The sequence below is a fragment of the Camelus bactrianus genome, chromosome 16 (assembly GCF_048773025.1).
Source record: "Camelus bactrianus isolate YW-2024 breed Bactrian camel chromosome 16, ASM4877302v1, whole genome shotgun sequence".
NCBI classification, from domain to species: Eukaryota; Metazoa; Chordata; class Mammalia; order Artiodactyla; family Camelidae; genus Camelus; species Camelus bactrianus.
The window spans coordinates 5,209,874-5,233,188 of NC_133554.1; the positions used below are offsets into that span (position 1 = coordinate 5,209,874).

Consider the following 23,315-nt stretch of genomic DNA (forward strand, 5'->3'; position numbering starts at 1 on the left):
AGGATCTGACTTATCTATGCGTATGTTTTCTTGCCTATGCAAATTTGGTATGGCTGGATATGTCATCTCATCTCATGACCATTTAAACTTTATGTGGTCTAGTTATTCTGTGGAAGGACTGATCATCTGTTTGGAATCGACTGTTACGTTATGCAGCACGCCTGAGGATTCTGCCTGTGGTATCACTAGAGTGACTGCTTCCCTCTACGGTAAGCACGATGCAGCTTATACAGGAAATGTCTTAACAAATGCATATATCAAACATAGAACTTCTGAAGGAAACTTCTTATTGAAAAAAGAAAACAAACAACAGTCTTAAGGAAGAACTGAGCCCAGCTTTTAGAACTGTTGAAGTCAAAATCTGCCTTGAAGTTCCCTGAGGCATGGATCCGGTAAGGTTAAGGGGATGCTCTAAGCTAGGTGTGGCTTTGGCTGCAAGTAACAGGATGCTTGGTTTGCAGAGGCTGATTCCTAAAGACACTTGGTTATCTCACAGAGTCTGCAGGTGAAAAGCCCAGGACTGGTGCAGCTGCTCGACCGTCTCGACACGGCCCAGGCTCTTTCCATCTTCCTACTCTGCCAACCCCAGCATGTGGCGTGTCATTTTTATGGCGGTAAGATGGTCAATGCAGCTGTGGGCAGCTTGACAGCTTTCAAAGGCAGGAGGCGGTGGCTGGGAGAAACGGAGAAATCTAGGGTGGAAGAAACAAACAAACAAACTCCTTTCCTCTGATGGCTCTTCTTTTACCAACAAAGGAATAACTTTTACAAAACCTTCCAATCAGACTTGATCCATGATGTGCCTGGGCTTGGTAAATTACTGAAAGAGCCCACATTTTCTTGGAGCTGTAATTTACCAAGCCCAGGATTCATAGCTTAAACTGATCTTTCTTAACCTTTGAGGCTACAGACAGGACCCAGTTTTGCATTCTTGGCGAGTCTCGACTACATTTCCCAGCATCCCTTTCCTGTGCATTTCTGGTTTCCCTTCCTAGGGCCCTGGTGACATTCACAGGGAACCTGAATTGCAACCTGCCAAGGGCATCAGAGCTGAACCACTCCTTTCAGGAATACTTATTAAATGCCTGTTATGTGCCCAGATCTGTGCTGGTTGTGAAAAGTCCTCTGAAGTACACTTGGAGACTTCCAAAGTGTAAATCAGGGATAAATTTGGTTCTTTTTTTAAAAATGTTTTTTCTGTTTGATCTGTGGGATGTATATATGGTGGAATACTATTCAGCCATAAAAAATGAATAAAATAATGCCATTTGCAGCAATGTGGATGGACCTGGAGATTGTCATACTAAGTGAAGTAAGCCAAACAGAGAAAGAAAAATACCACATGATACCATATCATTGCTCAAAGATAGATGTCCTGGTTATGTTTTGCTGAGGTTTCCTTTAGCAAAGAAGAATGTCTGATTTGTCCTTCCTTAAATATCCTTGATTCAACTCTTTCACTTTGTGCCTCTTTCTTTTTGTATTCGCTTTAGAATTTATTCTATGTTGTATTTTACGTGTCTTTTCAGGCTGCCTTAAATCCTCCTTAGTATCAGCTGGGCACACAGCACATAAATAGTCAGATATGTGTTCCCCAGGGATGGGCTCACGAGGCATTATCCTGGGTAGCACTGACACTCGATGTCGGTAAAATAATGAGAGAAAATTAAATTCTCGGCATTAAGAAGCCAGAGGGGTGGCCATTAAAAGTGATGATCTCAGAGGCTGTAAAACTGCAAAGATGCTGATAGTATAAGACGAGGAGGAAAGCTGGGAGCAAAGCTTCTTAGTCAGTACCGGTGAGAACATTCTAAACAGAAGCCTGGAAGGAAATATAAATGTACTCTATTTTGTGCAGATCTGAAGGATGCAGATTCGAAATAGTGTGATAGACAATTGTAATATCTCACTTTATGAAGTCAGACTTCATGACTACTCCGTTTTAAACTCTTTACTATGGAGAAGCTAAAACATACACAACACAGCAGAATAAGGTCATAAACCCCCATTCACCCATCACTCAGCTTCAACAACCCTGTCGGTCTGTTTCATCCCTACCCCGCTACTCTGCACTTTTCTTGAACATTTACTCGTTAAGTTTACATATATTGAAATGCATAATGCATGATTTTGACATCCATGGAAGCCATTCCTATGATTCCAGAAAGTTCTCTAGCATCCCCTTCCAGTTACTGCTACCACTGCTTCGAAGTTTGCCACAACAAATTCATTTTAATTGTTCTATAACGTCATCAAAATGAAATCATAAAACCACACTTTGTAGTGTCTCCCTTTTTTTGCTCCTTTGTTGCCTCCTTGTAGCTCATCCCTCCTTTCCGAAACAGGTTGTGTAAATTCAGTCTTATTTTTTCCTCAAATATTTGATGAAATTCCCCAGTGAAACCACTGGGGACTGAAGTTTTCTCTGTGCTGAGGTTTTTGATAATCAGTTTAGGTTGTTTGGTAGATAGAAAGCTATTTTGTGCCGGTTTGGGTGATTTGAGTTTTTCAAGAAACTGGCTCATTTCCTCGACATTGTCGCTTTCGTTGACATAGCCTCACGCATAGCATTTCCTTTCACTCATTTTGGTAATTACACAATCTGCAGCGATAAGCCCGCTTTCACTCTTGATATCGATCAATTGTGCTTGTTCCCTTTTTCTCCTTAATCAGTCTTGCTTGGGATTTATTAGTTTTATTAGTCTTTTGATCAAAAGAACTAACTTTCGCTTTCGTTAATTCTTTTCCAATTAAATTGTTTTCTGCTCTTATCTTAATTTTTTCTTTCTACTTATTTTCGGTCTATTTTCCAAGTCTTTAAAAATTTCTGAAAGTAGACATTTAGACAATTGATTTTAGACCTTTCTTTATGCCTAACATTAGCATTTAAAGCAATAAATTTCCCTCCAGAAAGACCAATAATGAGGGAGAGAGAAAGAAAAGCCAAAACAGCAAATTCCTCGGGTGAGCAAAAGGGAATGGCACTCAGAACAGCACTGGAAGCATTAGATCTGGGCTATTAGTGAAATGCTTTCCCTTCCCAAAAGGAAGGGAAAAGGAGAGATGGGTAAAAATGAAGACTTCCAGACTCGCTGCTGGGAAGGTGAGTGCATTTTCGGCTGATGGCTCACATGTTCCCAGTAAGCACGAGGGGAGATCAGCACCTGAGCGTGTGGGAGAGGAGAGAGTGGGGAAAGTGTGAGCAAAAAGGAAACTATGAAGCAGCCATCTCGCAGTGTGGAGAAGGGAATTTCACCAGGCAGAATGGAGGGCTCACGTGGGAATACTGGCTGTGATTTTTAAAGCGAAGAACTTATCCTGGATCTGTGACTTTCTACACGAAGTTCAGCTGCTCGTGAGATGGCATGGAGAAGGGCAGATATGTGGGTTCCGCCACGGCTGGAACTTACTAAGTGAGCAGGACAGTGAGATGGGGCAGGGGTTGGGGTGCCCGGCGGCGTTCAAGTTCTGAGAATATTTGCAGGGAAGTGATTATTAAACTCATGAACCATGGATTTGTAGCTGAGCAATTAAGAAAGTGAGGATAAGGTTTGGAAATCCCCATGAAATCAAAGGATTGTAGCACAGGGGGACACCAGAGTAAAAGACCTAGAAATGGTGATCATGAGGCCGAACTCAAAGTTAGGGCTTTGGGGGAGGTGTGGTTACTGAGGGGTGACAAGGAAGAGGAGTGACCATGAAGACAGCAGACGATGTAGAGCTGGCAAATATCCTTGCAGGTGAAAACCAAGGGACTGAGAGATCAGGGTGCTGTCTGGGTCACTGCTCTGGATGTTCCTGTCATCAAGAACGAGCTGGGAAGCCAAGAGCAGCGACGGTGGAGGTCACCGTGACCTTAGGGGCAGGGACCACAGAAGGAGACGCTGGCAGAGCTCAGAAACTGAGGCCACAGTGGGGGCCATGCAGTAGGAGCCGAGGGGGAAAGGGTGGGAGGGGCCTGGCCCATGCCCTTACCCAGAGATCTAAATTAGGGCTACAGAGAGCAAAAGAAAAACCCTTCCTGCAGAGCCCCGGGAACTGATCTGTTCCAGCTTAAGTGTGGCTTGGGCAATCCCCATTCATTCCCCTCTCTTGGAACCATCAACTCGGAAACATTTAGAGCAGACACCAAGGGAACATCTCCTCCCACGTACAGTCTGTGCTCAGTTCTGCACAGGAGACGTCCTTAGAGCCTGAACACACGCCGGAATCCTCCTGTGGCCCCGAGTGTGTGCTGGGGCTTCCCGGGGAGAGGCCCTTTCCGCGTGTGGAGGAGGCCGGCAGGTGGTCAGTGAGATGCAGCCCGTGGAACAAACCCGAGCAACGGGAAAGAGGCAGATCTTGAGGATGTGCGTGGGGAGCTCCGGTGACTGTCTCGCTGGTGTTCTTAAATGTGTTTCAGGAAGATCATTCCTCCCCGAAGAGCTTTGCTGTGTTTCATGAGAAAAGTGCCTCCTTGTGTCATTGTGATGAGTCACAATCAGAGGCTAAAAGAATTTACCAGAGACAAAGGGAAGCAGAAGGAAACATTTATTAGGTTACCCGGCCACAGAGAGCAGCGGGCCGCACAGACGGGAGGTGCCCGTGGGAGCCCCGAGGGTCGCTGGCTGAGGTCTTGTATGGGGAAGGGGTTGGAATACAGTGGGTTGGGGGCTGCGAGCAGGAACAATTCTCTGATTGGTTGTAGGTGAGGTAAGAAGTTTAGGGTCAGTGAAGGGGCAGTGGGGTTTATGACTCTGATGGGGTGGGCTGAAACACGCCAGCCTGAGCCGTTGTGAGATTAGGCATTCCCTAGGGCTGTCAGTTTGTTAGAGCGAACACACCCAGTAAAGAATGTACTTTATCTTTTGAGAGATGGCAGGTAGACATCTGACAGCCCAGGAATGGGGGTCGCCGGACTTTGAAGGACACCAGCTGGCCCCACATTGGCTACATGGTGTCTTTCGCAGAGGCGCATGTTGGTAAACAGGAATGGCGCTTGGAGAAATGAAGGCATTGGCGTTTGGAATGCTCGGTGAACCTCCAGGCATGATCCAGTCCAGACAGGTGCAGGAGATCAGAATAAGGGAAGAGGTGGGCCGCGTGGGTATTTGACACACACACGTGTGAGCAAACCCTGGGTGCAGCCTGGGGATACCCTTCCCACACGTGGCCTCCTCGGATGCTGTGTGACTGATAATGAGAAAGGGACATCTTAGTCGTCATCCAGAGTTCCCAGCACACAGCTCCGAACAATACCCTCAGAATTTCCTAAGTGATAAGAGCCATACAGGTGCCTTTTGTTATTTATAACAAGCCCCGTTTCAGCCAAACCAGAGTTTCTGTCAATGAGCTGACTTTTGGGAAGCCCCTAGGGATGGAGCTGGTTGCTAGGGGAACCAACCACGTGATCAGAGGGTGGGAACTTTCAGCTTCCTGTTCCTCCCCTCCCCTGACCTCCAGGGAGAGGAAAGAGGCTGGAGACTGAGTCACCAAAGAGCCGATGGTTTCATCCATCATCCCTGTGTAACGAAGCCTCCATAAAAATCCGAACTGAGGCTGTGAAGAGCTTCCAGGTTGGTGAACACGTGGAGATTCGGGGAGGGTGAGAGCCCGGACCTGGCGCTGAAGCTCCGGGCCCCTCCCACACACCTTGCTCTGTGTGTCTCTTCCATCTGGCTGTTCCTGACAGATCCTTTGAAACAAATCAGTAATCTGTTTTCCTGAGTCCCATGAGCCATTCTAGCAAAGAATTGTACTTGAGGAGGGGACTGAGGCTGAAGGCATCCAAAGCAGGAGCCGTCTTTTGGGACTGAGCCCTTAACCCGTGGGGTCTGTGCTAACTCCAGACAGACAGCTTCTGAACTGAGTTAAACTGGTGTCAGAGAATTGCTTAGTGTAGGAAAAACCTACACGCATTTGGTAACCAGAGGTTTTGAGAGTCTTCTGTGAGTAGACAGAATACACAGGCGTTTATTTTTTGTTTTCTGGGTGGTTTTCATTTTGTTTTGTTTTGGTTTGGTTTTGGTTTGTTTTTTCTGTACATCTCCCAAGATCAAACAGGAGGGAAGATTTAGTGATCAACCTTTGGCAGGAGACTGGGGCAGCGTCTTGAGATTAACAGGCAGATAATGGAACATTTGCTTTGGCCCGTGTTTTTAGAGCTCTACATTTCTGAACATAATCTCCTCTATACTATGACCTGTTATGAAAGTACTTTCTTCCACTCAAAAAATCCTGGAATTAACTTTGTCCTTAAGAGAACACAGAGGAATTCCTTGATCAGTATTTCATTTCTTTAAATCCCATCCACTTTGCTTCTTGGGTAGGCCCACCACGGGTCCTGCCTCTTCCCTGTGATGAGCATCTGGCTGTCAGTGCACTCTGAGGGTCTGAGTTTCTCGCACTTGGTGCTAGACGCACGCCACTCTTTGCTTCCTGCAGCCAGACCACCCCACAGCACCCTGGGCCTCCCCTGCCACACAGTAGAGACTGAAGGCTGAGCTCAGACTCCTGATGGACGGGACCTGTAGCTTTTCCGTATTCCCCATGCCCCACTCTTTGACATTGATCTCCCAGGCTGAGACCTACATTTTCCCTCATGTCACTGCAGTTGTATGCGTGGCGTCAATGAAAAAGCAATCAGTTCATCTGAGAAAGGAGTGGAAAATTCTATTCGAGCCAGGTTTGAGGATTACAATCCAGGAAAAGCACCGCAGAAGGCCCTGAAACTGTTCCACCTGTTAGACGTCAACAGTTACATAGACTAGAAGTCGCAGTTATAGCAGTTTTGAGACAGAGGGCTGTATAGCAAATGATGTATTATTGACAGCTTACGTAATCCAGATCTAAGTGTCAGCCCGGCCTCCTAGGAGATCAAGAGGAATGTTATCTCTAAGGAGTGGCCTTGTTGATGCTGGGAGAACGTTGCCCTTTCTGGCTGAGCAGGTGCTTCTGCCAATGCGGGAGGCTGGGTCAGTGATGCAGATACACGATGCACAGTGTGGGACAGGAGGCCAAAGGGCAGAGAATTTTTTTGTTTAAATTTTTCTTCTCTTGCCGTAAAATAATGCATTTTATTTCCCGCTGGCCTCTGGACTTGCCACCTCCATGTTTGTTAGGAAGACATAACAGATACATTAGAGCTGCAGTTTGGGAGGTAACAGTTACTGGGGTACCCAGTAACTTCAGGGTCCGCACGCGTGCTGGCGTGCCCGCGTCTCTGCCAGCTGAAAGGCATTGTGTCCTTTCCATGTGGGGATCCCTGCTGCCAGGGGGATGGCTGGGGTGGTCCCAGAAAGAACAGAAGTAGCTCAGTGACCAGGCAGCTGGTGAACTGCGCAGAAACTCGAGTCGGGAGCAGCACACATGCTTTTGGGTGGGTGAGTCCCCGTGTGCGGTTTTTCAGTAACGTTAAGTGAGGTGGCAGGTTGGCAGGCCGCACGTGGAAACTGGGGAGGAGAGGGAATCCCTACCAGCTGCACAAATAACATCGTGGTCCAAGAACTGGAGGACGTGGCATTGCCCCCGAACGGTTCTGTTGAAGATGTTGGCTGCATCCGCCGACCTCACAGAGCTGTGGTGAGAGAGCAGGCGCCTGGCACAGAGGGAATGCTCAGCAGAAGGACGGTAGTAATGATGTGGTGATCGTCATCAGCTCAGGGTCCTGCCCCCTGTTCCGGCCCTTTCAGAGGATGAAGGTGGAAACTGCAGCATAGTAACAATAATAATTATTATTATTTTGAGTGTCTCTGTAAGAACTTTCTGGTCTCTCTAGGTGATGCTAGCTTTTCCCAGGTTTGGGGGAACTGAGCCAAGTATGTTAGGTTTCAGATGAACCCTAGGCCCTCCTCTGGGAATATTGCTTGGATCCATCACTCTTGCATAATTACATTTGTTTAAAAATTGGAAACTAAGGTGGGAGCTGTGGGTTAGAGGGTTGGAGACCACCGGGTTCAGAGCCTGAATGAGACTTGGAATGTGCCGGGAGTGGGAGGGATTTGGGGCAGACGGAGGGGAGGTAACACATGGGGTTGATAACGTAAGGCAAGCTGTGCTGGGCGGGGCTGCAGGAGAAGGGGAACCTTTCACAGCCCGAGAGCTCAGAGACTTCAAGTCAGGGGTCGCTATTTAAGCACTGGCTAAGGGCAACACCTTCATGATGTTTTCTTGAAGCCCCTGCTGGAAGCAAGCACTCCTTCCTGAAAATGTTCAGAGCACTTTTTCCTTTTGTCAAGTGACCTTTTGCATTGCAGCCGTCTGCACGTCGCCCCTGTGGGAGGGAAAGTGCTAATGGCATCATTCTCAGTATCATTGATCTTCAAATCCCTGGAGAACCTAGCCTGGTGCTTGAACCAGTCACACAGCGGTTTCCTGTTTGGCCGGCATGGACTCCATCCCCAGTCCCCATTCTCGTTGGTTTTTGTTGTAAGCAGGGAGAAGTGACCAGGTGAGCTTCTCTTTTCGGTTGTGAGCACCTTACACTCAGATGTTCCAGTTTTCCTTCCTCTCTGTGTCCCCAGCTGTCACACCATCCTGGCCCAGACGCAGTGCTCTGGAACTGGTTCTTGAAACAATGTGTCTCCCTGGTGCACTGACCCGCCGATGTCTGGTACCCCCACAGTCCCCATCTGCCAGAGGAAAGCAGCTGTATCTCCCCGGAGCCAGAATCCCACCATTTCTCAAAATTTGGCTTTGCTTTGTGGGCCAGCCAGCACCAATTATTAAAAACCACTTTTCAGCAAAATCTAGAGCCATGATGTTCCCAGTCCACCGGCAGGGTTCCCTCACAACACAGCTTCCTTCCTATTGGCAGGGGAGAGAAAATGAGAAACATGGAAATTTAATATCTTCGCATTATGCTGATCTGATTTAATCAGAGATGAGGGTGAAGTGCAATAAAAAAAACTATAGTTTCATTAAGTTTATGACTTTCACACTGTTACGTCAATTACTCTGTTTCCATGGCCACCAGTGGAGCCTCCGCTTGAGATCATTTCCCCCACAGAGATGGGAACAGGAGGAAGTGGTAAGAGACAGGACTGAATTCCCCATTTACAACCTTTTCCTGTGTTGGAGGTTTCTGGAAAGGAGTAAATCAGGTTGCAAGAGCCTTGACTGTTCCTTCTCAGAGGAAAACCAGGCAGGGAATGGGAAGGCAGGAGAGAGGCCATGTCTGTCTTCTGGTTTTCCTTTGCCCCAAGAAAACTCTTACAGGCTCTTCCTGGAGCAATGCAGCCCGGGAGTATTGCCACGTGTCGAGCAGTCAAGCAGCAGAAGCGAGCAATAGCTTGGCGGCTGGCGTGCCGCGATGGGCCATCCTGTCTATACCCGTGTCCTTCTCAAGGATTCCAATTTGAAGTTAAATTTGGGGGAGGGGGTGGATGGCAGTTGCTTGAATGGTGGAGTAAAGGGCTGTCACTCCTTCCACACACTCCACGGGGCACCAGGGCGCAGGAATCACCGAAGCTGACAGGCTGCTAATGGGAAGTCTGGCTGGAGGCTCCCAGTGTTGCATGATGCGTGGCTGTTTGGGGGGAAGGGGGAGCTCTACGCAGGGGAGGGGGGACAGTGGCTACTTTGTCAGACGTGGCACCGAGCAGGCTTTTCTAGGCGCCTGCCCGGTACCCGCTCCCCTTCCTCCTTACAGGCTGCTCTCCTCCCAGACTCTCCTGCTAAGACTGCTCGCTCGGTGGCGCTCCAGTTGAAGCTTTTCTCTTGTCTGCTTCAGCCTGATTTTGAACTTCAGCTCTGGTATCTGCTGCCAGCCTTCTCTCAATCGCAGACTCCTGCGACCTTGGCTTCTTTCTTCCCCTCACACAACTGACCCCCATTCATACTCGCTCATTCATCTCACACAGGCTCCACGTTCGTAAAGACAGTTTTGATTTCCCTTCTGAGACTCTGGGCAAATCACAGAACTTCTCTCAGTACCATCATTATGTTTGATGGGGGAAATGATGCAGGTAATTTTGTATAATGCCTGAGACATAGTAGACACTCAATACGTTGTAGTTTTTCTTATTTTATCATTGCTTACTCTTTCATGACTATCCAGGTATCTTAAACACATCAGGGAGCATTTTTTTAGGAAGGCAATACTATAGAGTGGTCAAAAGTACAGCTTTGCAGAAAGCACATCCCAGGCTCAAATCCAAATTCCGCCAGTCTCCCAGAGGTCCCCCAGTGATTCTCTCCTCCTGTCATAGGAGTGTCCTCCCCCGGATCACGGCAGGCGTGTGTGTCTGACAGCAGATGGCAGAGGTGCCAGTGTGTGACTTCTGGGACTAGGTTATAAAGACACTGAACTTCCTACCTTGGCTCTCTCTTCAATTATTCACTCTGGAGACAGCCAGATGCATTGTTGCCAAAACAGTGGAGCAGCCCCTGGAGAAGACCCCAGAGTGAAAAACTAAGGCCTCTCTTCAAAAGTCAGCACTGGCTTGCCATTAATATGAGTGCGCTGTCTCAGACACAGGTCCGCCAGCCTCAGTCAAGCCTTCAGATGACTGTAGCCCCGACTGACATCCTGACTGTAACCTCATGAGAAGTCCTGAGCCTGAAGCACCCACCAAGCTACTCATGAACTCCTGACCTAGGAACTACGTCGGATGATAAATGTTTATTATTATTTTATGCCTCTAAGCTTTGGGATGGTTTGTTTTGGAACAATTGACAGTTGATATATTACTTATGTTGGTAGTGTGGGGGAGTTGCTTATAAGCCTTAATTTCCTTATTTGCAAAATGAGAATAACAGTGCCACTCACTCCAGTGGGTTTTGCATGTACCACACGCACAGCAGTTCTAAATGCGTTGCACAAGGGAGTGCTCAGTAAGCAGTCGTATCGACATAAATATTGTTATTTATGTTATTTCTTACTGTTGTTGATATAAATATACCCTGATCCTATTGTGCACGTAATACTGGCTCCTGAAGCACATTAAGAAGCTGACCTCCTGTTTATAGCAAATTCTGTCCACAACAGAAGGGACATTCATCACAAAAGACATGCTACTAGCTGATTCAGGAATAATCCGGGCTCCAAGGATCCTGGACCAAGGAACTCTGAGAAGCTGTAACATAAGAGGCAAAATGCTCAACTGCACTCTGACTTGTTAACACACCTGTATAATGGGTCACTATTTAGATAGCAGATGTGGTTGAAGCCCGGTGGTGGGAGATTAATCCCCTAAGCATTAAGGGTCTTTGGCAGCCCAGGAGTTAAATTTTCTTTAGGCTTTAAGAACTGTAGACAGCAGAAATATCCCACAGTCTTCACTCACTTTTAATAAAAAGGACAGCCTTTTGGTTTAATAATGGGCACAGCTAAAATTTAACCCTAGGTTTTTATACAGAGCAAACTGTAAAGCAGAAAAACATTTCACTCGCATTCATTTGGAACTCCTCTTTACAGGGTAATCTGTAATTTAGCTGATTAGGATGAAGTGTTTGAAGAGCCCCCTCTGTCAGCTTAGCTCCTGCAGATACCCAGCTGGCTCCTAGGTGCAGCTCGTCTGTGACTGCCCTTCAGAAGTGCAGTGCTAATTATTTCATTAGCTCCTACCCTTGGAATTTCTTGATACTTTAAGAGCTCTTCAGATGTCTTTGGCTGTTGGGAGCTCCCACCTCACCTACTCTGTGTGGGTGAGTGCTACAAAGTGGGGACCTGGCCTTTTCACCTTCGACTCTATTACAAACTGAGCAATTGAGGACCCCTTCCTTACTGCTCAAATGCACCCGTCATAAAATTTTAACTCATTAAGATACACACACAATTTGAACACACCTGGTTTTATGAAGATGTTGTTGTAATACATGTCATCATACACATTCATAAGTAGTTCCTCCCAGAACTGAAGATCAGAGACTTCTGCTCACCGTTGACTAGTTGTCGCTGAGGACAGGAGGGGTGGAAGAGATTAAGTGAAGTCCAAAGGTTCTTGGGTCGCAGAGGGGACAGCTCATTGCAGGCCAGGAGCTTGGCCTTCCTTCAAGAAGAATAACACAGTAAAATACTTAGGAATAAAATAAAATAGGCCAAGGAGGCAAAAGACTTATATGCTGAGAACTATAAAATGTGGATAAAGGAAATTAAAGATGATTTTTAAAAATGGAAAGATACCTATGCTCTTGAATTGGAAGAATTAATATTGTTACAATGGCCATATTACCCAAAGCAATCTATAGATTTAATGTGATTCCTATCAAATTACCCAGGACATGTTTTACAGAACTAGAACAAATAATCCTAAAATCTACACGGAATCACAAAAGATCCAGAATTGCCAAAGCAATACGTAGGAAAAAGAACAAACCTGGAGGCATATCCCTCCCAGACTTCAAACAGTACTACAGAGCCATAGTAATCAAAACGTTTGATATTGGCACAAAAACAGACATATGGATCAATGGAACAGAACAGAGAGCGCAGGAATAAACCCACACACCTGCAGCCAGTTAATCTTTGACAAAGGAGGCAAGAATATACAATAGAGAAAAGACAGTCTCTTCAGCAAGTGGTGTTGGGAAAACTGGACAGTCTCATGTAAACCAATGAAATTAGAATATTCCCTCACACCAGACACAAAAATAAACTCAAAATGGCTTAAAGACTTAAGCATAGCACAGGACACCATAAAACTCCTAGAAGACAAGATAGGCAAAACATTCTCTGACATAAATCATAGCAGTGCTTTCCTAGGTCTCACAAGGCAACAGAAACAAAAGCAGAAGTAAACCAATGGGACCTAATCAAACTTGTAAAGTTTTGCACAGCAAAGGGAACCATAAACAAAATGAAAAGATAACCTACGGACTGGGAGAAAACATTTGTAAATGATGTGACTGGCAAGGGCTTAATTTCCAGAATATAAAAAGCTCATACAACTCAATAACAAAAAAAATGAATAACCCAATCAAAAAATGGGCAGAAAGTAACCAATCAAAAACGGGCAGAAGACCTAAAACAGATAATTCTCCAATGAAGTCATACAAATGGCCAACAGGAACATGAAGAGATGCTCAATATTGCTAATTATCAGAGAAATGTAAATCAAAACTACAGTGAGTATCACCTCACACCAGTCAAGATGGCCACCATTAAAAAAATCTGTAAATGATAAATGCTGGAGAGGGTGTGGAGAAAAGGGATCCCTCCTACACTGTTGGTGGGAATGCAGTTTGGTGCAGCCACTGCGGAAAACAGTGTGAGTATTTCTTTTAAAACTAAAAATAGAGTTACCATATGATCCAGCAATCCCACTCCTGGGCATATATCTGGAAAAGATAAGAACTTTCCTTTGAAAAAGATACATGCACCCCAATATTCACAACAGCACTACATACAACAGCCAAGACATGGAAGCAACCTAAATGTCCACTGACAGATGATTGGATAAAGAAGATGAGGTGTACACACACACACACACACACACACACACACACACACACACACACACACACACACACACACGAATACTACTCAGCCATAAAAAAGAATGGAATAATGCCATTTGCAGCAACATGGATAGACCTAGAGATTATCACACTAAGTGAAGTAAGTCAGACAGAGAAAGAAAAATACCAGATGATATCACTTATATGTGGAATCTAAAACAAATGATACAAATGAACTTATTTACAAACCAGAAAGAGACTCACAGACATAGAGAACAAACTTATTATTACCAAAAAGAAAGGGGAGGGAGGGATAAATTAGGAGTTTGGGATTAGCAGATACAAACTATTATATATTAAATAGATAAATGACAAGATCTTTTTGCATAGCTCAGGGAACTACATTCAATATCTTGCAATAACCTATAATGAAAAAGAATATGAAAAAGAATATATATATATATAACTGAATCACTATGTTGTACACCAGAAACTAACACAACATTGTAAATCAACTATGCTTCAATAAAAAGGAAAAAAGGAAGCAGAAAACAGCCTGTGCTCTGGGGCTCTGTGAACCACCTGCTCTCTGTACCACCTCTTACTGCCCCGTCACAACACAGGGAAAACTGGAGATAATAAAATGTCTCTTTGCTTGTAGGAACTGCACAAGGAGCATCCACCATGTCATCTCCTGGCATCAATCATGTCATCCGGTGTCAGGGGATCTGTGCACTCATCTCGCCTCTGCCTCTAACCAGCCCATCATTTACCTCTGCAGTTTTGTTAGTGTTTTATGTAGAAAAGATGGAGACCTCTACCTGGTGCAGTTTCTCAGCTTCGGGCATGAGTCAGAGGAAGGAGAAAAGCACTCGTATTTAAATGCCACTACATGTCAGGCTTTTCATAGACAACAATTTCATGTCATCTGTATGCAATCTGTGAGATGAGTGGTTTGCCACTATTTCATAGATGAGAGTCAGGTTCAGAGTCCAGACCCCAGACTTGTGCCCTCTCTCCAGACAGCACTCTCCCAGCCTCTCCTCTGACCCTCTGGGACCAGATGCCTGCCACTCTGCAGGTGCCTAATCGGGGCTTTGCAGAGTCTGCTACTTTGATGCTTTCGTCACACCTATGCTTACTCTGTCATTACACCACAATATTTCATAATATTCTGGTTGAATACATGTGTCTCCCACTCCTTCGGGGCAGAAGCTCTTATTTACCTTTGCATGACCAGGGTTCATGGGACACGTTCAGTAAACATTTTAAAGTAATATTTGTTAGGTTATATGTGTTTCTTTAAACCTAGAAAATAGGAAGAAAATTTTAATGATTCTTAATCCCATCACTCAGATTCTACCACTGGTAACCTTAAAATAACAATAAAGGCATTACCTCTACATTAATTTTTAAAATCCAAATAGCACCAAAAATGAAAAATAAAAGTTTCTCTTCCTCCATCTACCCCAATTCCTTTGCCTAAAAGTATCAAACTAAAAAGTTTCTTTTCCTGGGTACCTTTCTAAAAAATGCATGGACATACACACATACATACACTTAGTAGTGTGTGTATGTGTATTGTTAGTATATGTATGGTCTAGAAAAAATCACATCTATAGACATACATTTTGCACATGAAATATATTGATCTGTACTTTGCTTTTTCACTTAATAGTACAATTTGGAATTCTCATATCTGGAAAGAGAGAGCTACATAAGATTTTTAACCCATGCAGAGCAAAGTATTTCATGAGATGGATATTCCATAATTCATTTAACCAGCTCTCAACTATTGAGTGATTAGGTTCTTTGCAGCTTTACCTCCCCCACCCACTGCTCCAGCTATTTCTACAATAACCATCCTTCTCCGAGCATCTTGATACCCTTTTGTAGCCTTATCCATGTCTTGACATTGGCAATGTTGATGACGTTTAAACTATGCCCTGAAAAAACACTGACAATCATTTGCCTAAAAGCTGATTCTGGAAACTGAAAAACAACCAAATGCACTTAACAGTATTATGATTGTGCAAGTCTTATTTACTGCAGAGCCAGACAGTGGTCTAGGATTACAATTCTTTCTTACACAGTACAATGGTCTGAGGTGTCAACTTGGTTAGGCTACAGTCCCAGTTAGTCAAGCAAACACAAATCTAGGTGTTGTTGTGAAGACATTTTGTAGATGTGATTAAAGTTCTTAATCAGTTGACTTTAAGTAGAGAGTGTCCTGGATAACTTGGGTGGGCCTGAATCAATCAGTTGAAGGGCTTTAAGAGCAGAGCTAAGGCTTTCCTGAAGAAGATGAACTTCCCCCAGGGACAGAAGCTTCATTTCACACCCAAGAGTTCCAGCTGCCTCTTCTGATGGCTTGCTCTTTGGATTTTGGACTCGCCTAGCCAGCCCCCCATATTTTCATAACCCCAACCATTGCAATAAATTTCTTAATATATCTCTCTTACTGGTTTTGTTTCCCTGGTTGAGCCCTGACAGATACACAGGTCCAAAGTCACAAATCTTGTAGCACTCAACATAGACTTATTTCAAGCATCCAGATCAAGTGGATTATCTTTTCTTATATTTCATCAATAGCTTAAAACTATGTTTCATTTTCTCTTACTTCCTATCTGGATTGTGATTTTTTTTTTTAATATGTTTGCTTTTCCTAAAGTCTCTAATTGACTTTTTTTTTCTTTTACTGAGAAAAGAAATATATACTTTCTTTACCATGTTGTTATAATCATCCAGCCACTAAATTATTCTATTGTTTGATTCATTTCCTTTTTTTTTTCATGAAGACATTCTTTTTGAAATTTTGGGGATATTTCTGTTTAATTTTGGCCTGCTGCACAGCTGTCATCCTGAAATTCCTGTTATTTAGGTTTCTCCATTTCTTGTTATTTACATCTTCTTTTTTGGCTTCTACTCATGTTTTTCTAGAGTAAATACCCAACCTCCTCAGAAAGGGACCATAAGAGGTAAATTTTAAGTTTAAGCAATTCAGAAAGCCATTTCCTCTCCATCTCCACTTGACTGATAGTGTAACTGACAGTAGAATTTCGGTTCAAAATAATTTCCCCCCCAAAATTTGCCTTCTAACATTGAGTGTTGCCAATAAAAAGTCTGTTATCTGGCTAACTTTGGTTTCTATCTATGACTCCTCTTTTTCTTTGAAATCTTTGAGGATTATCTCTTTACCCTTGGTATTCTGGAATTTCATGATATGCATTGATGTGGATCTTTCTGGAAACTTAACATGCTGTGTGTCAGTGTGGATCTTTCTGGAACTTTACATGATCTGTGTCAGCTTAGATCTTTCTTCATTTATGCTAGTCTGCACTAGCAAGTTCCCTTAGAATCCCCAAACTCATCTCATCAGCCTTGGAAATGCTGTTACTTCTGTGTATGACTGCCTTGTTTCTCTCCTCTCTCTTTTCTGTAGGCACTTTCTGGGACTTGACTTGGAAGGTGTGTCTTGTGAATCTTTTGTTCCCATGCTCCTTGTCCTTTCACTCAGATTTCCCACATCTTTGATTTCTTGCTCTGCAGCTTGGGAGGTATTAATGTTTCCTTCTAGCCTTTATTGTATTTTCAATTTCAGTGACCATGTGTTTACCTTCCAAGAGCTTTCATATTTTTAAAATCACTATTTTTATAACACACTTTTGTTGTTTTTTTCATTAAAGTATCTTCCCAAAATGATATAAGGTTACTAATTGGATCTTCTTTATCTTGGTTTTGACACTGATTACTCTGTTTGTTCATCCTTGATGTTTCTCTTTGGTGCCACAGTTTTTAATCATATGTTTAGTAAATGAGGGACTGGGTTGATTTTTCTCAAGAGCTGTCTATTGCTGTTATTTATAGTGATCAATTTTCCACTGGGTCTGTGCCATGAATGGGAAGGCTAACTGGGCATATATAATGGGAGAGGCTTGTAGGTGAGCAGGTTACTATATGGTGAGCAGGTGAGAAACCATATTTTTCCAGTCCATCCATTTTCTACCATCTCTTAGATGACGATTTCAAACATTTTCCTCTCTTCTCAAACCTCTAAGACCGCCTTTCCCATCCTGCTGTTGGCCACTGATCTCATTCCCTATTTCTTTGGGAAAAGAGCAGCCCTCAGTAGAACGTTCGTATGCGTTCACCACCACTACTTCTGTATACCCAAGGGTTCCCGTGCTCTTCGCTTAATTCTTTCCTCCAGTTATTATGGATGAGCTGTCTATTCATCAGCTAAGGCCAACCCTTCCACTTGTGAAAATCCTGTTGGTGCTAATGTCACTGAATATTAAGAGTCTGACTGTTTCTCACCACCCCCATGGCTACCGTCCTGGTCTAAGCCACCGTAATGGTTTATTTCAAGAGCCCCCTTTTTAGTTCGTGGTTTCTTCCTTATCACTGAGAGCCTATTCTCCATGCAGCAGACAACATGAGGCTGTCAAAAGTCAATTATAGCATGGCATTCGTCCATCAAAAAGCCCCCAGGGGCTTGCCATGTCACAGTAAAACCCCGAATCTTCTGTATGTATGTATGTATGATGTGTGACAATTTAACTCTCCATCACCTCTCCAAGATCATCATCTCCCACTGTCTCCCCCTCATTTACTCCAGTGCAGCAACAGTGGCCTCCAGGCTACTTCTGGAACACACCTGCCGATGTCCTGCCTCAGAGTCGCGACGCTTGATCTTTCTCCGCGTGTACAAATGGCTTTTGCTCCTTCACTTCTATTACAACTTCATTGAAAATTCACTTTTTAAAGATGAGTTTTTTGCACAGTGTTAGGGTTCTGGATCCCCACCATCTAAATTTTTTTTTTTTTAATTTTAATACGTAAATTTATACCATTAGCTTTATAAAAAATTAAAAAAAAGTTTTCTCTAAATTATCTTCATTTTACCAAATAGAGTCAAATTAAGACTGATTCGTTTGCAAAATAAGCCTGGTTTCAATACACTTGGCCTGATTATTTACATAAATATAATTAATCATATGGGCTCTTTTAAATTTGGCTTTGCTGGAACTTTTCATAAGGCATCTCAAATTGAATTTTTAAAAAGTTTGGGGGGAGGTAATTAGGTTTTAGTTATTTATTTATTTTCAGAGGAGGCACTGGGGATTGAACCCAGGACCTTGTGCATGCTAAGCATGTGCCCTACCACTGAGCTATACCCTCTTCCCATTAGCTTTTATTTATATAAAAGATTTATATGATCTTAACTCTATATTATCGTGTTATTTTTTCCCCTTAAAGTCTTCCCTTTATTTCTATTGTGCAATATAGGTCCTGTTTTCTTTGTTTTTTTTTTTTGTTGTTGTTGTTGTTTTTGCGGTGGGTAGGGGGAGACAGGTGTCATCCTTCTGGTTGTGGACGGTTTATAGTTGGCCCTTCTACGGTCTCTGCTTAAACCTTTCTTCCTTTACGTCTTCCAGTTTTCTCAGAGGATCTTGGCTTATGTATTTTCTCTTACGTATTCGCCTCCTGTTTTTACAAGTCCTTGTTCACTCCTGGGGATAATTAGCTCCCAGCGATTAGAATCATTCACTGTTCCCGTCTTCCTTCTGGTCTCTGGTGGGACGGAGGTGGTGGGGGGGAGTCTCGTCCCTCCAGCCTCGGGCACCTACATCCTGGAATGACTGCATAGCTCTCCATCTGCCTCTCCCCACACTGGGGGCAGTGAGTCGATTTTGTAGGATTGTCTCGTTTGTCCTTCGTTTTACCCCCTCCAACCTTGGGCAGTATTTCTGGGAAAAAGGACATGAGTGGAGGGGGTTCCAATCCTGTCATAATGCACCCAGCTGTGCAGAGTATTGGGAGCTTCCATTTTCTTTCCCTGACTGGCACTTTTCAAAGGTTATGGCTTGAAGTTTACTTTTATTGCTGATGGGAAGGTTTTTTAAATTTTTATCTGTTGTATTGTTTGGTGGAGGTAGAATTTATAATTTCCCCATAATGTTGCTCTTTTATCCTGGAAGAAAATCAATGTCCTTCGGCAGAAACAGTGGGGTGAAGTTGATGGGTGTGTCCTAGGTCTGTTTGCTCTGTTGGCATCAGATCTTTGACAATGGTGGGTGCCACCAGGGGCTCACAGTATCCATTTAGGTGACTTACGGTTGGTTTCTTTTGAGCAAGGAGAACTTTTTTTCCTATAAAGATAATTCTTTGTTAAGTCAATCTGTTTTAAACATGAAAATGCTTCCCATTGGTGCTTAAAACATACAAAACTAAGAAAAGTTAAGAGCAAAGCCAAAGAAATAGAAACAGAACTTGAGTGGATTCAAGATGGCAATTGTGTTTTGGCAACTCCCAGTATTTGAAAACTTTTACTTGATTGAAACCTGGCTGTCAAGTCCAGGGAGACAGCTGAGTTTTCCTGGCACCTTCTCCAGGTTTAGGTCCTGGCCTGCACATGGCATCTGAAACCCAAGGTCATTGTAGCTTTGCACGGATAGCGTCCATCCTGAGTTTTCCCAGAGTCTATGAGCGTTTAGTGTGGCGCAGCTTGCAGAGTGAAACTGTCACTCCCCAGGAGACAACTTCCTAGTCTGGGATAAAGTTTCAAATCTTCAGCTTTCACTTTTCAACTCACAGTTTTTCCTCTTCAATAAAATGATGTGGTTTTTTTTTTTCCCCTAAAATTCTTTACATCCCACATAATTTACCTGGATAAACAATTCAGGGGGACCTGATCCTTACCACAAATATTATTTCAGCAAAGGTTTGGTAAATGAGGGAGCCATTGAGTCCGATCATAATCTGACCCATAAAAGTTGAGGACCTACCTCTTCCTTTCTTTTTTTCTATACCATATTATTTGAATTTAACAAAAGCTTACATTTGGCCATTTAAAAATGGTATTCGATAATGCTAGCTGTATGCACTAAGAGTTTGTGTCTCCCCCAAATTCACATGTTGAAGCCTTAACCCCCAGCGTGATGGTATCAGGAGGTGGGGCCTTTGGGAGATGGTTAGGTTTAGATGAAGTCGTGGAGGTGGGACCCGCACGATGGGATTCATGCTCTCATAAAAAGAGAAAGATCTCCCTCTCTCCCTCCTTCTCTCCCCCCACCCCAGGTGCAGGCACCGAGGACAGGCCATGTGAGTGAGCACTGGCACAGTGAGAAGGCAGCCTCTGCAAACCAGGAAAGAGCTCTCCCCTCCCCCTGCTGGCACTGATCTCAACACTCCAGAAGTGTGAGAAGAAAATAAATGCCTGCTGTTCTACCGCCCAGCCTGTGGTATTTTGTTATAGCAGCCGGAGCAGGCTGAGACACTGACTCACATGGTCCTTATCACCAGAACTCCCAAATGTCCAGCCACAGAACTTCCTCTTCTTATGTCTGCACTGATTTTTTTAAAAACCAAAATGTGAGGATTTATATTAATCTCTTTATACGTTTCATAGTCTTATTTAATCTTTCTATTTATCTAAATCTTAAATCTTTTTATTATAAGTTTTTCATTGTTCCCAAGGGGAGCCTTGTCAGTTAGAGAGCTGAGGGAGGGGCCTGAGTTCCCAGGTCACCCCCATTGCCTGAACAAAGTGCAGTCTTAGATCGGGCTTGAAAACGAAAATCTGCCTAACCCGTCCCTACATGTAGAGTGAAATGCAGACTGGATAAGACAGAAATAGACGAAGCTAAGCCAAGTTCATTGAGAGATGGGTGTGCTTCTAAGTTCCTGGTTCTGCCTATCCTTCACCTGCTGAAATTCCATCACAAAGCATTCAAGTCGCATGCAGCCGAAACAGCTGACTTGCCCAACTGACTGTCTGGTCTCTGCTGTGGTAAAGGAGAGGGTAAAATGTGGTCCACGCTGCATGATGGGGTCAGAGAAAGGACACACCTAGCACACCCAGATTCTCACCTCAGCCCTGCTGTGTGACCTTATGCAAGTTAAACAACATCTCTGAGCATGGATTATTTGGAGCTGTACAGTGCAGGCTTTTGCTCTGAAGCCCCTTCCAGCCCTCAGCTTCTAGATTTCTGGTGTATAAATGTTCTTTAGAGAGATGGGATAGGAGATGCCAGCATGTCCCCTGGTGTCCTAGAGTTTGACCCAAAGGGAGCCAGGCAAAGGTGTACAGAGTAGCCTCCTCCCCTCCCCCTTTTCCATGCACAGATAAGAACTAGGAAAGGACTGGGTGATTCCGCCGCAAACAGCCCCACCTGCTCTCCACCCTGAGCCACCTGAGTCAGTTCCTGTCGCTGCCAACACATCCCAGCAGGTCCCCCGAATTTGTGGGGGGCGTAAAAGAGACGTGCACACATCCCAGCCCCTTTCTGCTGACTCTGGGCTTGCACAGCAAGCTGCAGCCATTATTTTTATTGCTGATGCCACTTCCTATCGAAACAATTTGGTGCTAATAAGCCCCTATAATAGTAAGCAATGGTTTGGCTAAATAATTGTCACTAAATACCATTCAAGGCTTTGTTGCTTCTTGAGCATATTGCTAATTATTCTGCATCTGAAATAACACCCAGAGGCCCACTGAATGCTAGTAAATAGGGTTTCTTCATGCTCCTGAAGCCCGAGGCTGGGTGTGATTAGGAATGCCAAGGCTCTAATCCAGTAAACAATGGCTGCCTCACAGTCTCAACTTCTACAAAATCACAGCCTTGTGCAATTTGTACCGGAGCTCAGACAAATCAAGGCATCTGTCTTGTGCCGGAACTGGTGGAGAAGAGTGGTGTGGGTGAGGGCCTCCTCGGGGCTACGAAGGAGGGCTTCTGGGGTGAGCAGAGAGGGGGTGTCTGTAGAGGGGTTGGAGTGAATTCACAGGGTGCGGCTGGCCCACCTCACAGCTGGACTGATGGTCTAGCCCTGGCTGGGGAAAGCGAGGCTGGTAATAGAATAGGGGTAATAAAGCTGGGGGGTGGGCAGGGTGGAGGTGGGGAGAGACTGTCCACACCCAGGGCAGTCTGTGCAGACTGTGTTTTCACCCGGTCAAGCAGGTGATTGTGCCTTCCGTCGCCTGATACGGTGCCACCCCGCACCCTCAGTCTCCCCGGGGCACAGGGAGTGTGGTGCCCACTCCTCTTCATTCTCAAGGTGCTTCCATTGGCCAGAACCCATGCCAGGACTCACAGGGATCTGATCGTGCCGGGAGTCCCAGGGTCCCATGGAGGAGCACGGGGTCACGGCACCCAGGTCCACTGCTACACGCACAGAACTCACAGCTCAGGAAAGGTCCAAAGGAAAGAAGTTAATGGTGGTTCCTTCTCAAGCCCCCAAAACTTAGGAGACTTGGAAACAGAGATGGAAGGCAGGCATACTGTTCTCTCTACATCCTTTCGTGCAGTTTAAAACTACAAAGCAATACAGGCATGGTAAAAGTGATGTTTGAAAATGTTACAGTGTGTGCAGGACCCTGGCTTAGTTGCACGACTGACACTTGAGGACCTGGCGGGGGAAGCACCCCCAGGGCACTGGAGCTTCTCATTTATCTGCAAAATTTCTACTCCATACATCCATGCATCCACCCAAAGTTTTTCAATCAAGTTTTTATTGAGTACCTGTTCTTCCAGGCCAATTCTAGGCCCCATGATTATAAATTATTCTTATAAGAAAGGCTTTTATCCTCAAGGAATTAAAAACTCAGTAAAAGAAAGAGAAGTTTGTGAATAATTATAATGAAATTTGATACATCCACCCATTCAGGTATGCACACAGGATCCTAGTGGTCCAGATAAGAGAGGACACAGAGGCAGACTTCCTGGAGGAGGTGAGGGATAATGGAGGGGGTCAGGATAGGCTGCTGAATGGTGGCACAACTTAGAACTTTGCTTCTCTGGAGCACTTAAAAGGCTCCTATGATTAGAAGAGACACCACTCAATTTCAAAATGTAACTGGAAGGAAACTGGTAAAAATTGAGGAAAATGACCATACGCCTTAATTGCTCTTATTTGCTGTTGGGATAGAGAAGAGAGCT

At 44.4% G+C, this 23,315-nt stretch overlaps 1 protein-coding gene across 16 annotated transcripts in view; it reads right to left on the reverse strand.

The window, feature by feature from the left end:
* ADPRM (ADP-ribose/CDP-alcohol diphosphatase, manganese dependent) overlaps nt 1-23,315 on the reverse strand; it is a 324,587-nt gene that overhangs the window by 53,137 nt on the left and 248,135 nt on the right. For 10 of the 16 annotated variants that reach the window (XM_074342171.1, XM_074342166.1, XM_074342158.1 and 7 more), the window contains one exon: nt 11,768-11,969. The gene's annotated coding sequence lies outside the window, so the exon portion shown is untranslated. Of the gene's footprint in view, nt 1-494; nt 8,785-11,767; nt 11,970-23,315 lie in introns of all 16 variants that reach the window. The other 6 variants (XM_074342161.1, XM_074342155.1, XM_074342168.1 and 3 more) reach the window with 4 other exon arrangements.